At 46.4% G+C, this 10,740-nt stretch overlaps 1 pseudogene; it reads left to right on the top strand.

Moving 5' to 3' along the window:
• Positions 1-1,843: 1,843 nt before the first annotated feature.
• Positions 1,844-3,036, top strand: LOC105075482 (glutamine synthetase pseudogene; annotated as a pseudogene).
• Positions 3,037-10,740: the final 7,704 nt, after the last annotated feature.

Here is a 10,740-nt window from a genome sequence, read left to right on the forward strand (position 1 = left end):
CCCCAGTGGCAGGGAGGAAGGAGGGTATATAGGTTGCCCCCAAGAAGACTCCATACTTATCCCCATGCCTCACATATAATTCATGCTCAATAAGTAAGTGTTGGGTGAATGGTGAATGTCCCCTTTGCCAGGGACCCCAGACAGCTCCCAGTGGCATATCAGTCTCATGGGGACCTGTTTCTACTTGGGGATGAGAGAGGAACATATAAAAATGACTCCACTCCATCCCTCCAACTTACCTCTCCTCCTGCCCACCACCCCAGGCTAACCAGAGCAGGACCCCAAGTAAGAAAATGATCCAAAGTTTAGACCATCCTCACAGATGACTTGCTGCAGCAGCGCAGAGCTTCCAGGCTGGGTTTCCAAGCAAAGGTGGGCAGGTCCCTCCCAACCTCCTAAATGGCCCTGCTTTCATCCCTAGACCTGTCCCATTCCAACCATCCCACACCTTAAAGCTTTCCTAATCTTACATGAAGTGGGAATAAATTTATCTTAGAATTTCATCAATTCAATTTAATGAATTAATAAATCCACTGTAGAATAAAATGCTAATTTTACTGATCTAGAAAATGCAATTGAAGTGAATATAACAGCTTGCCTGGCAAACCCAGCTTTAAGACAAGCCCCTTCACCACACCCTGGAAGGAGAGAGAGAGAAACAGAGGGAGACAGAAAGAAAGCAATCTGAAGACTGAGGATGTTTCCCCAGGCCATTCCACTCAGTGAGCAGAGGCCTCGCAGAATGAAGAACGAGACGACAGATATTCCCTCAGCAGCTGGTTTCTGTTCCCACAAAGCTTAGCTCCGCTTGGCACCTTGAGTGGATTCTGCTGTATGAAGATGTGTACCTTTTCATAAATCTTGGCCCCTAAATTCAAGGCAACTACTTTAAGATACACAAAGCCACGTATATCCCTTTTTAGTAGGGAAGTTATCTCCAGTGGGTAATTTTACGGGACATGATTTTCTTCTTTACATACTGACTTTAGAACCTAACCTTCACTTAGCATCTAACAATCTTGTCATTCACATTCATCATGGGGAAATCGGGCTGTGAATCCAAACAAGAAAAAACCCATCTCCTGGAATCCCACGACTCAGGGATAACTACTATACATTTCTGAGGGGCTTTTCTCAAAGCAAGTGTGTACAAATGAGTATTTTTTTATATCCTTATTTTCTAAAGGGAAAACTGGAAAGAAGATGGTCTTTTGAGACCTACAGGTTGCCAGACTTTTTTTCAAAGTCTTTTCTTTAAGAATACAATGGGCTTGATTCTTCGCTTTTCAAACTCCTCTCCATCCTCTGGGCCAATTTCCTGCACTGTTAATATTTGTACCAGAAAACTCCTTGGCACTCTCAATTCTAAGCAGGTGAGAGTCAGAGTCACTCCCAATGGAAAAGGGGCTAAAGGAATGAGGATGAATCTTTTCCTTCTTCCCAATTTGGCCTCCAGTTAGTCCTGCAGGGAATCGGGCCCAAGAAGACTGAATCACTTGCATAAATCACACCCATGCTCTGTCTCCCTCTCCCTCTGACGCTAAGCCATCATCACCATGGTACAGAGGGTACCACATACCATTGGGTCCAGATGGTACCCAACACTTGTGCCATCTGGAGACAGGTAGGCTCATCAGCATTTCTTCTTGAGACCAGATGACACAGGGAGAAATGGAAGGAACACTTAGACAGAGAGAGATATAGAAAATAAACACCCTCCCTTTGCCCCATTCAAACCATTTCTAGCCTCAGCTTGTTTCTTTTCCCAGTTGAGAAGAAAGAGATAATTTTGGCAGAGCCGAGAACGGGAGAAGCAGAGTGTCTGAGCAGCACCCTGGCCTCCTCGCCTCTCCTCCTACACCTCGTTCTTGCCACCTGCCCACCCCTGCTGCCTGCTCACCGCCCAGGTCACCTCCCACCACGGCCATCTTGCAAGTTCCCATTTAAACAAAGGCATCAAGCAGGTGGGGACATGTCTCTTCCTCCGGGTGAGAAAACCCAAGCTATGCGTATCTGGATTGGCAGTGCTGGAGAATGACTTCACTGCAAGACCCAGACCTTGGACAGTGAGCTCCAGTGTATAGAAGCGGTGCCTGAGTGGCATCTTGATGGCGCTGGTACTTTTCAGTCTGAAGGCTCCAACAGTAACATGCGTCTCATCCCTGCTGCCATGTTTTGGGACCCTTTCTGCAAGGACCCCCACAATCTGGTGTTCTTTGGAGTCTTCAAGTACCACCAAAATCCCACAGAGACCAATTGAAGGCAAACTTGACAATGACTAACATTGTAAGCAACCCCCGCCCCTGGTTTGGAAGGAAGCAGGAATATACTCTCACGGGCACAGCTGGGCACCCCTTTGGTTGGCCTTCCAACTGCTTCCCTGGGCCCTGAGGCCCATACAGCTGTGGTTTGGGAGCAGACAAAGCCTGTGGCAGGGATGTTGTGGAGGCTCACCACTGTGTGGCCTGCTTGTACAGAAGGCCAAGGTCATGTCTGCCCAGAAGGAAATCCAGATAGGACCCTGTGAAGCAATTGACATGGGACATCATCTCTGGGTGGCCAATTTCATTTTGCATCAGATATTGGAAGACTTTGCCCCTAAGCCCATTCCTGAGAACTGGAATGGTACCAGCTGCCACCCCAACTCCAGCACCAAGGTCACGCAAGAGGAGAAGGGTCTGACGTACATTGAAGAGGCCATTGAGAAACTGAGCAAGCAGCACCTACTTCTGGGCCTACAATCCCAAGGGGGACCTGAGCAATGCCCGATGCCTAACTGGAGTCCACAAAACCCCCAGCATCAATGACTTCTCTGCCAACTTGGCCAACTATGGCACCAGCATCCATCCACATTTCCCAGAATGTTGGCCAGGAAAAGAAGAGTCCCTGTGAAGACCATTGCCCCTCTGCCAAATGTGAACCCTTTTTGGTGACAGAAGACCTCATCTGCACGTGTCTTCTCAATGAAGCTGGCAATGAGCCCATCCAATACAAAAACTAAGTGGACTAGATTTGCAGCCACCAAACCCCTCCTAATTCAACATCCCGCTCCCACTCTCACCCCTCTCTCAATTGTCCCCATAGCAGCAACTCAGAGGGTGGGATATCAAGGTCTTTTTTTACTCCTAAACCAAAAAAAAAAAAAAAAAAAAAAAAAAAAAGAATTTGAAGAGAAGCAGAGTTCAGTGTTGAATGCTAATTAGAGGGAAAAAAATATGTTCAATATACTATGTATTTTGTAAGGGCCTGACTCCATTTTGCTCGGCTTTCTTCAATATTTGGTGATTGCAAATCTAGTCCAAGATTAGCTGTGGATTTGCAAAATCAGTGGTTTTGATTCCATTTGATCTTTGAATGGAATTAACCTTAAAAAGAAAACAGTGCTGCTTAGATGAAAGAAATCACCAGCCTCTTGCTCCCCTGAGCATCAAGTTACCTCTATACCGTGGCCAAGTGACTACTAAGGAATTTAATAATTACCTTTCCAGTTAGAATAGCACATATTCACCACACAGATTCAAGACTTTGTTTTAAATGCAACTATAAATAGGGCAGGTACTTCCAGTTTCTAACATCAGTCTTCCAAATTTCCTGTACTTATGAATAGCCTGTTGTTCAAGCTACCCAACCACAGTCAGCAAATGGGCTAGTGTGAGCTAGCACCCCTTCGCCACCTTTGTATTTATTTAACCACCTTGTTCTTAGAATAATTTTAAATGACTTTTAAAAATTACATGAGGTATAATGAAATCAAAACAATAGGTATAGAAGAAAACATTTAAAGGGGAAAACAAGAAAAAAAAAACAGATGATGAAGATTGTAAGGATGAAATTTCAGTTCTGCAGGTTATGAGGGTCTGTACTCTGGCTGAAGATTGCTTCAAATTTGAGTATAAGCAGAAAGAAAGAGGATACATGGACAGTCACATGATCTATAGTGTCCATAAAATAAAGCCAGGTGTTTAGGAGAAAAGCAACTATTCCTGGAACAAAGACCTAAGAGAAATTTCTCCCATTGATCCTCATAAAGAAAACAACATTCTTACCATAAACATGACAAGGAGCTCCATAAGTTTGTCTCTTAAAACATCTCAGTGTAGGCTGCTGGCCTCTTAAGAAATCTGAGTTTGTTAAAAGCATTTCCACTGGAGACCAAACACGCATGGTTCAGATCCACAGCTGGTGTGATTCAAGGGTAGATTTTAAGAACTGGAAGAATAGATAGACTGTATAACCTTCAGACCATCCTCATTAAATTTTAGTTCTCTGAACCAAGCATTTGTAAGCTTTGTAAGCACAATGGGTTATGGATACTTTCCCTCTAACCTGCACTTGTGATGGTAGTTAAACATCCCTCTATTTGCTTTAACTTGAGCCAAGCCAGGGGTGGGCTCAGTACCCCTGGCGGACAGTGCAAGGAAGTGACCACACCTCATCCCCATCATCCCCTTTCTTCTCTTACAGGAAAGACTTGCAATGACAAGTTCTCTCCTTTTCCCTGCTTTACCAGTGAAGGTCTAGCTGGGCCCATCTCAGGATAGCTTTCTCATACAGTGCTGCCTTTAGACAAGTAGAGTTCATGCCCCACTGGAAATTTTCTAAGTCCCCCTCTTTTGCCCCAGACCCTGTGCCTTCCCTTTGGGGTACTCTCCAGTCTCTTTGCCTACCCTATCCTCTTCCCACTCCCAAGACATATGGGGTTGACCAGATATCCTGAGGGGTTCCAGAATTCATATCCATAGAGTCATTCTGGGGTTCTAGCTGGGTCCAGGCTTCAGGAGGACATCAGCAAAAGCATATCACTCCTCCTGGACAGTGGGATATTTCTTTTCTGGGATTGCATGGGATTGGGCTTCCAGAGTGGTACTGACATACTGATACGGGTAACACATCAGCCCCAAGGAGAGTTCAGGGCTCTGGACTATGAGGGACCACTACTGACCATTAGGTTTGAGCCGTGTGGGTGGTCTGTGCATCAGCACTCTCCTGCTCCCCTTCCCTTGACTCTGAAAAAAAAAAATCAGTGCCAGAGACCCACACAGAGTAGGGGGTCCCCACTCCCAGGCACAGGTAGGTGATTTGTCCACTTCCTTCCAGCTCCTACCTATTGATCTCAAGAGGAACAAATGTTTTCCTCTTTCTTCCTTCACTTTATTCCATTTGTCAGCAAAAGCTCAAGCCCTCATCACCTCTGATCAACTTAAACAGTAAAGCTAATAATGTCTTAGAGAAGGAAGAGAAAGCCATAAGTGTAAAAGTCAAATTAACCAGACTCAAAAACCAGAAGCATCAGCACCCAAAACCCTTAGAATATCTAAAGGTCCCATTCGGAATTCTCACCAAGTCTTCATCTGCCTGCACTTCAAATAAAACTCTTCACCCTTACCACCAACGTTCATGATAATTAAAAATAAATTCTTATTTGGTTTTATAATCTTTCTATTTAAGCACAGATGGTGAAAAAGTACTGTTTCATACTTGCATTAATTCCAAACGGGCAGGATTTCAACTCCATATGAAGTTAAACAAGTTTCAAGGATTAACTAAACCACATAGCCATATATAATATTGTTTTTATAGGAAAATATATTCCCAGTTCCCATAACCACTTTATAATTGAACTTCTGGTGTAGAAGGTTGGGTACTTCCTATCCAGTATAACCTACAGTCGTGAAAAGCAAGAATTAGGAACACTGACCACCACTAGCAGTGAGTGATGCCTGAGCATCTCAAGAAGGAGAGATTCTTCCAGGAACAGTCACTTCTAAAAGAAATGAATTCTTCCAGAAATTCATTTGAGATAACAGTGCAACAAAAACTATTGCAACAAAAATCCCTTGACAGTGTGTACATATGTCCACACAACCCACCCACACATGTATGTGCACATATCACCAAAGATTTCCGAAGTGAGAGGGTTGGACCTGGCATTAAAGCACTGTTCATTGTAACAGGTTCGGGGTTGTTGTAGTAAGACTTGTACTTGGGAGCAGGGGGTTGCAGTGTCTCTCCAGGAAAGGGAAACACACACTAGGGAGAGTTGTATTCTTGTCTTTGCAGGCTACAGGGGATACTTAAACCTCTTACCAAAAAAAATCTATTGCTCGTACTTTTGATCATGAAAATGTAGACATGTGTCTGTATGAAATTAAATTACTATTGATGGGTTAAGTATAAATGGGGGTGGAAGAATGGTGAATTAAGGGACAAGTAGTCTGAATTCCAGATCAGCTCTTCCACTGACTGCGTGACCCTGGGTAAGTCATCTCCCGTCTCTGAGCCTCTTCTGCTATGCTGTGAAAGGGCAGAGAGAAGCCAGCGTCATATCAAAGAGTCCTTGTAGACTGAATGTTTTTCCTTGACCAGCCCTGAGTCACCTCAGGCCGTCAGCATGTTCACAGAGGCCCCGGAGCCCCAGTGCCAAGGCTGGGAACCTCTGACCAGTTTCCTAGGTAAGGACAAAATCTGACTGCCATTTGGGCAAATGTCTGCACACTCTCACCTCCTTCCTCTTTCTGCAGACATTTGGTGGCCTCCTGTGTACACAAACTCACAGAGCTTCATGCTGCTGAGTGTAAACAGAGCGAGGCTCATAGCTCGAAACTATGAGGGAACAGCTGACAGTATCATAACAAAAGGCAGAAAACTCGGGAAGCTTGTCCAAACCACACAGCGGATTCACGGCGTGATGTTCACCCGCTGCAGGAGGACACAGGGGTGTTCACTGAGGCTGATGAGTCTCCCTTTTCTCACCTGCCAGCTCTGTAGCCCTGGGGGCCCAGGCAGCAAGCTGCAGCAAGGGTGAGGATGGTTTCTTCCTCCGGCTCCCACCCTCCTGGAGCAGCCAGCGCTGGGCAGCCCCTGAGAATGTTGGCTGGCTGCAGTCTTGGCCACACAACAGTCAGAAAAAGCCCCTCCGAAGTTCTGGTGCTCATAGCACAGAAAGGCAACTTCCAGGATTAAAGAGGAAGGAAGGAGAGCTGTGTGGGGTGCTGTGCACGGCGGGGATGGGGGGGCCTTCTGGAGGGTTGAGTTACGTTTTTACAATTCTAACAAGTTTTGGATGTGTTTCTGCCACATGCATCCAGAGGCTAAACCAGGATATGCTAAGAACCCAGAACTAGGCCTACACTGGGAGGGCTACAGAAATGATTCTGCCACTGGGATTGGAAGCCCCAGGAAGACCAGAGTTTTGTCTGTCTTGCCCACTGTTGTGGGCATGGCTTCCCACCCAGGAAGTCTTCAATAAATATTTGTTGTGTGCTTGTCAGCCAACCCAAAAGCAGGTAGCCTTTGAGTGAGAGGAAGTTTATTATAAACAAATAGTGAATGGAGGATAGACCAGAGAAAAGGAGACTACAATCAAAATTGTGAAGGGGGAGGGGGAGGGTCTAGCTCAGTGACAGGGCACATGCTTAGTGTGTGCAAGGTCCTGGGTTCAATTCCCAGTACCTCCATTAAAATAAATACATACATAAATAGATAAACCTAATTACCTTCCCCCTCCCCAAAACAAACAAACAAAAATGTTTTTTAATTGTGAAGGAAGTGGAAAGAGGGACTACTTTGCACAGCAGGTCAGTGTTGTAGCCTTTCCAGAACCATAAACCCCAGAAATCTTGTGAGCCACCTGAAGCTGCTGTTTGCCCCAAAGTTTTAAGTACTTTATATAGAGGGGGATAGGCTATTAGCTCTTGGGATGTGACATGGTGAAGTTTGCTGTTTGTCTAAAATAAGGCGCAGCCTTGGAAAGGAGCCCCTTGTTAGCTGAGAGCTGGGCAGTATACCCCAGCCCTCCTTGGGGCAGCTCTGACCAGGCCAAAGCCTGGGTTTCCGCTGATCCCGAGGCGACAGAGGGCAGCAGCAAGCATGGAGGAGAAGGGAGGAGGCCAAGAAACTCCCCTTTATCCACTCCATGCCCTCTCCCCACCCTCACTGCCTTGAGATCTTCCTCCCCAGGGTTGACAGGCAGCCAAAGTCCCTCTAGCTCTCTCCTCTTTGGTTTGTTGCTAATTTCTGAAAAGAAGGTTCCGGGAGCTGTGATTGACCTGTACCTCCAAAGACTTTCACACCAAGGAGGTGTGAAGGGACTGGGATCAGACGGTGCTGTTAACAGCAGCCAGGGTGGAACCCCCCACCCGCCCCCAAACACCCGGCCTCGTGAATTTCACAGCCTGTTCAGTCTGGCTGGTCTACCCTTAGGGCTTCTTACACCCGGGTGGGTCTGGCTAGGATAACGCAGGAGGTGGGGAGCGGGGCATGTCTACTTCTCCCTCTGCTGAAATTGGTTCTAGGGCCCAGTGTGGGCAAATGATAGGCTTCTGAGGATTCAATGAGATAGTGTCTGGGCAGAACTTAGCACAGTTCCGGGTAAACGGGCAGGCATTCAACCAATATTTCCTAGCAGTTACTGTGTGCCAAGTACTGCTCTAGGCAAGAGGGAGAAAGCTCTGAACAAAGCAAAATCCTGTTCCTCAGGAACTTCCATTCCACAGAGAGAAGCAGATAACACATAAACAATATATATCCTCGGCCATGAAAAAATAAAGTAGGGCGAAGAGAAGGAAGGCTTCCATTCAGAGGGGTGTCAGGTAAGGCCTCCCTGAAGGAGGCCAGGGGTCAGTGGCCACCAGCACACCCAGAGAGGAGGGTGCTGAGTCCAGAGTAGGATGTTCACCAGGACGCGTGGCTGGGGCTTAACACAAAGTGGGGGGTGACAAGGAAGGGAGGAGGAGGTGGCCTGTCATTTTCCATCCTTTTACATTAAAGAGAGTTTGGTATAGTTGGAATGAACTTTCCAGAAGCCCCTCCCTCATCAGCCGCAAAGGAGTCATTGTCCTGAAGTGCCACCCATTAGAGATTGTCTCCAGTGCCTCAAACCAACATCTCAGTCCTCTATGTATTGGGGGTGAGGGGGCAGGGGGCTCCTCTCCAACAGCCAATGTTGCCCAGGTGCTGCCTCAGTTTCCCCAGGATGATCAGCTTTTAGATATCTGAAAGTCAAACCATTCAGATCAAGTTCTTGATCTGGCACTTACCGACATGTGTCCTTGAGTGGGAAAGTTACTTAACCTCTGTGAGCCTCAGTTTCCTCTTCTGCAGTGGGGAGAGTAGTAACGGCAGCTACCTTGGGGGTGGCCGTGAGGATAATAAAATGCGAGAATCAGGAAAGCACTTAGCACAGAGCCCGGCACACAGAATTGCTTTAAAAAACGTTATAGACCCCAGGCCGCATCCTTTATCTCATTGTATATACTGGACTCCTGACCTCTTAACCTCTCTGGTGCTGCAGGTGGCTGTGCCCCACACAAGGAGCTGAGGGTCAAAGGCCACGAATAGTACTTTCCTGTACTAGAGGAACAGGAAAACACATCGGAGAACCTGACGGAGACCCTCGTCCTTCTGGAAAAGCACTGACTCTCAGGAACATCTGCTGTTTTTGCCACCCAGCTTCTATTCACACTATTTTCAGGAACAGTTTCCTGATTTCCCCTAGAGAACCTGTTCCCCTACTCACAGTGCCAGGCCTCTCCCCTCTGCAGACTGGAGCACGTGACCTGGGTTCACAACCAATCAGTACACTCCATTCTCCTCACCATTGAAATTGGTCCAAAAACAGATGTGGCCCCATATAAACCAATGAGCATCAGGCCTGGACTTGTGTGTGTCTGTGTGTGTGTGTGTTGGGGTGGGAGAGGAAGATGTGCTTTCTTTCCTGCTGAATTGGGTCTCAGAAGATGTGAATTAGAGCTCCTTCAGGTTTCTTCCTCCTTAAAATCGGCATGTCTCAACTACTGTGTCTTTACCACTGTGTGAATTTTAAATATAATTTAAATACAAATGTGGTATTTATACACCAGTCCCATCAGCCATTCACTGAGGACTGTTCCTAGGAGACGTTAATTCCCTGGCACCCTGGCCTGCCTTGAACGTGTGCAAGTGGTCTCCGGTGGTCAGAGAAAGCCCTCAGGTGAAGAGATGGAAGTATTAACAGTTAGAAATTGAGCCAGGATCCACTGAAATGGGAAAAAGCAAAGGGGTTAAGGATGAGGAATCTACAGCATCTGCTACAGTGACCACCCCTCCATGTGGCTGCAGTGGAGTTGAACTTACCCTTTTGGACCATGTACCAGATCTGGCCAGTGAGAGACCCCACATTCCCTTGATCAAGATTATAGTTCTGATGGGAACAGGTAGTGGTTGCTCATGACCCAGGTAAGCCAATCAATGACCCTCAGCCTAGAGAATTCAGCTAGAAATATTGGGCAAGAGCTTTCTGAACTGAGGGGGTGTAACCAGGGACCACCACAAGAAGAAAGCCAGCTGGAAAATGAAACCAATACGGATGAACCCGAGCTGAGAGATTAAGAGAGACTGAGTCCTGAGGCGATCATCTGAATACCTGAATCTAGCCGTGTCTCAAACTCATTCCCTTGGACTTTTTAATTAGACCAAACAATAAATTCTCTTTGCCTTAAGTTCACTTGAGTTGTATTTCTATCACTTGAAACTGAAATAGTCCTGAATAATACATGGGGCAAACAAAATTCTCCAAAACACGGTCCCAGTTCAAGCTTGCATTCTTACGTCCTACAGTTCTTCTACTCACACCCCGTACTGCTTCGGAAGTGTAACTGACAGGATCCCATTTATATACACACACCCCACCCACTCTGAGCATCAGTCTCTTCATTCCGCCCTCCAGGACTACCTATCTAAATCCCTACCCACTGTTCAAGG

The sequence above is a fragment of the Camelus bactrianus genome, chromosome 6, assembly GCF_048773025.1.
Source record: "Camelus bactrianus isolate YW-2024 breed Bactrian camel chromosome 6, ASM4877302v1, whole genome shotgun sequence".
In the NCBI taxonomy this organism is placed as follows: Eukaryota; Metazoa; Chordata; class Mammalia; order Artiodactyla; family Camelidae; genus Camelus; species Camelus bactrianus.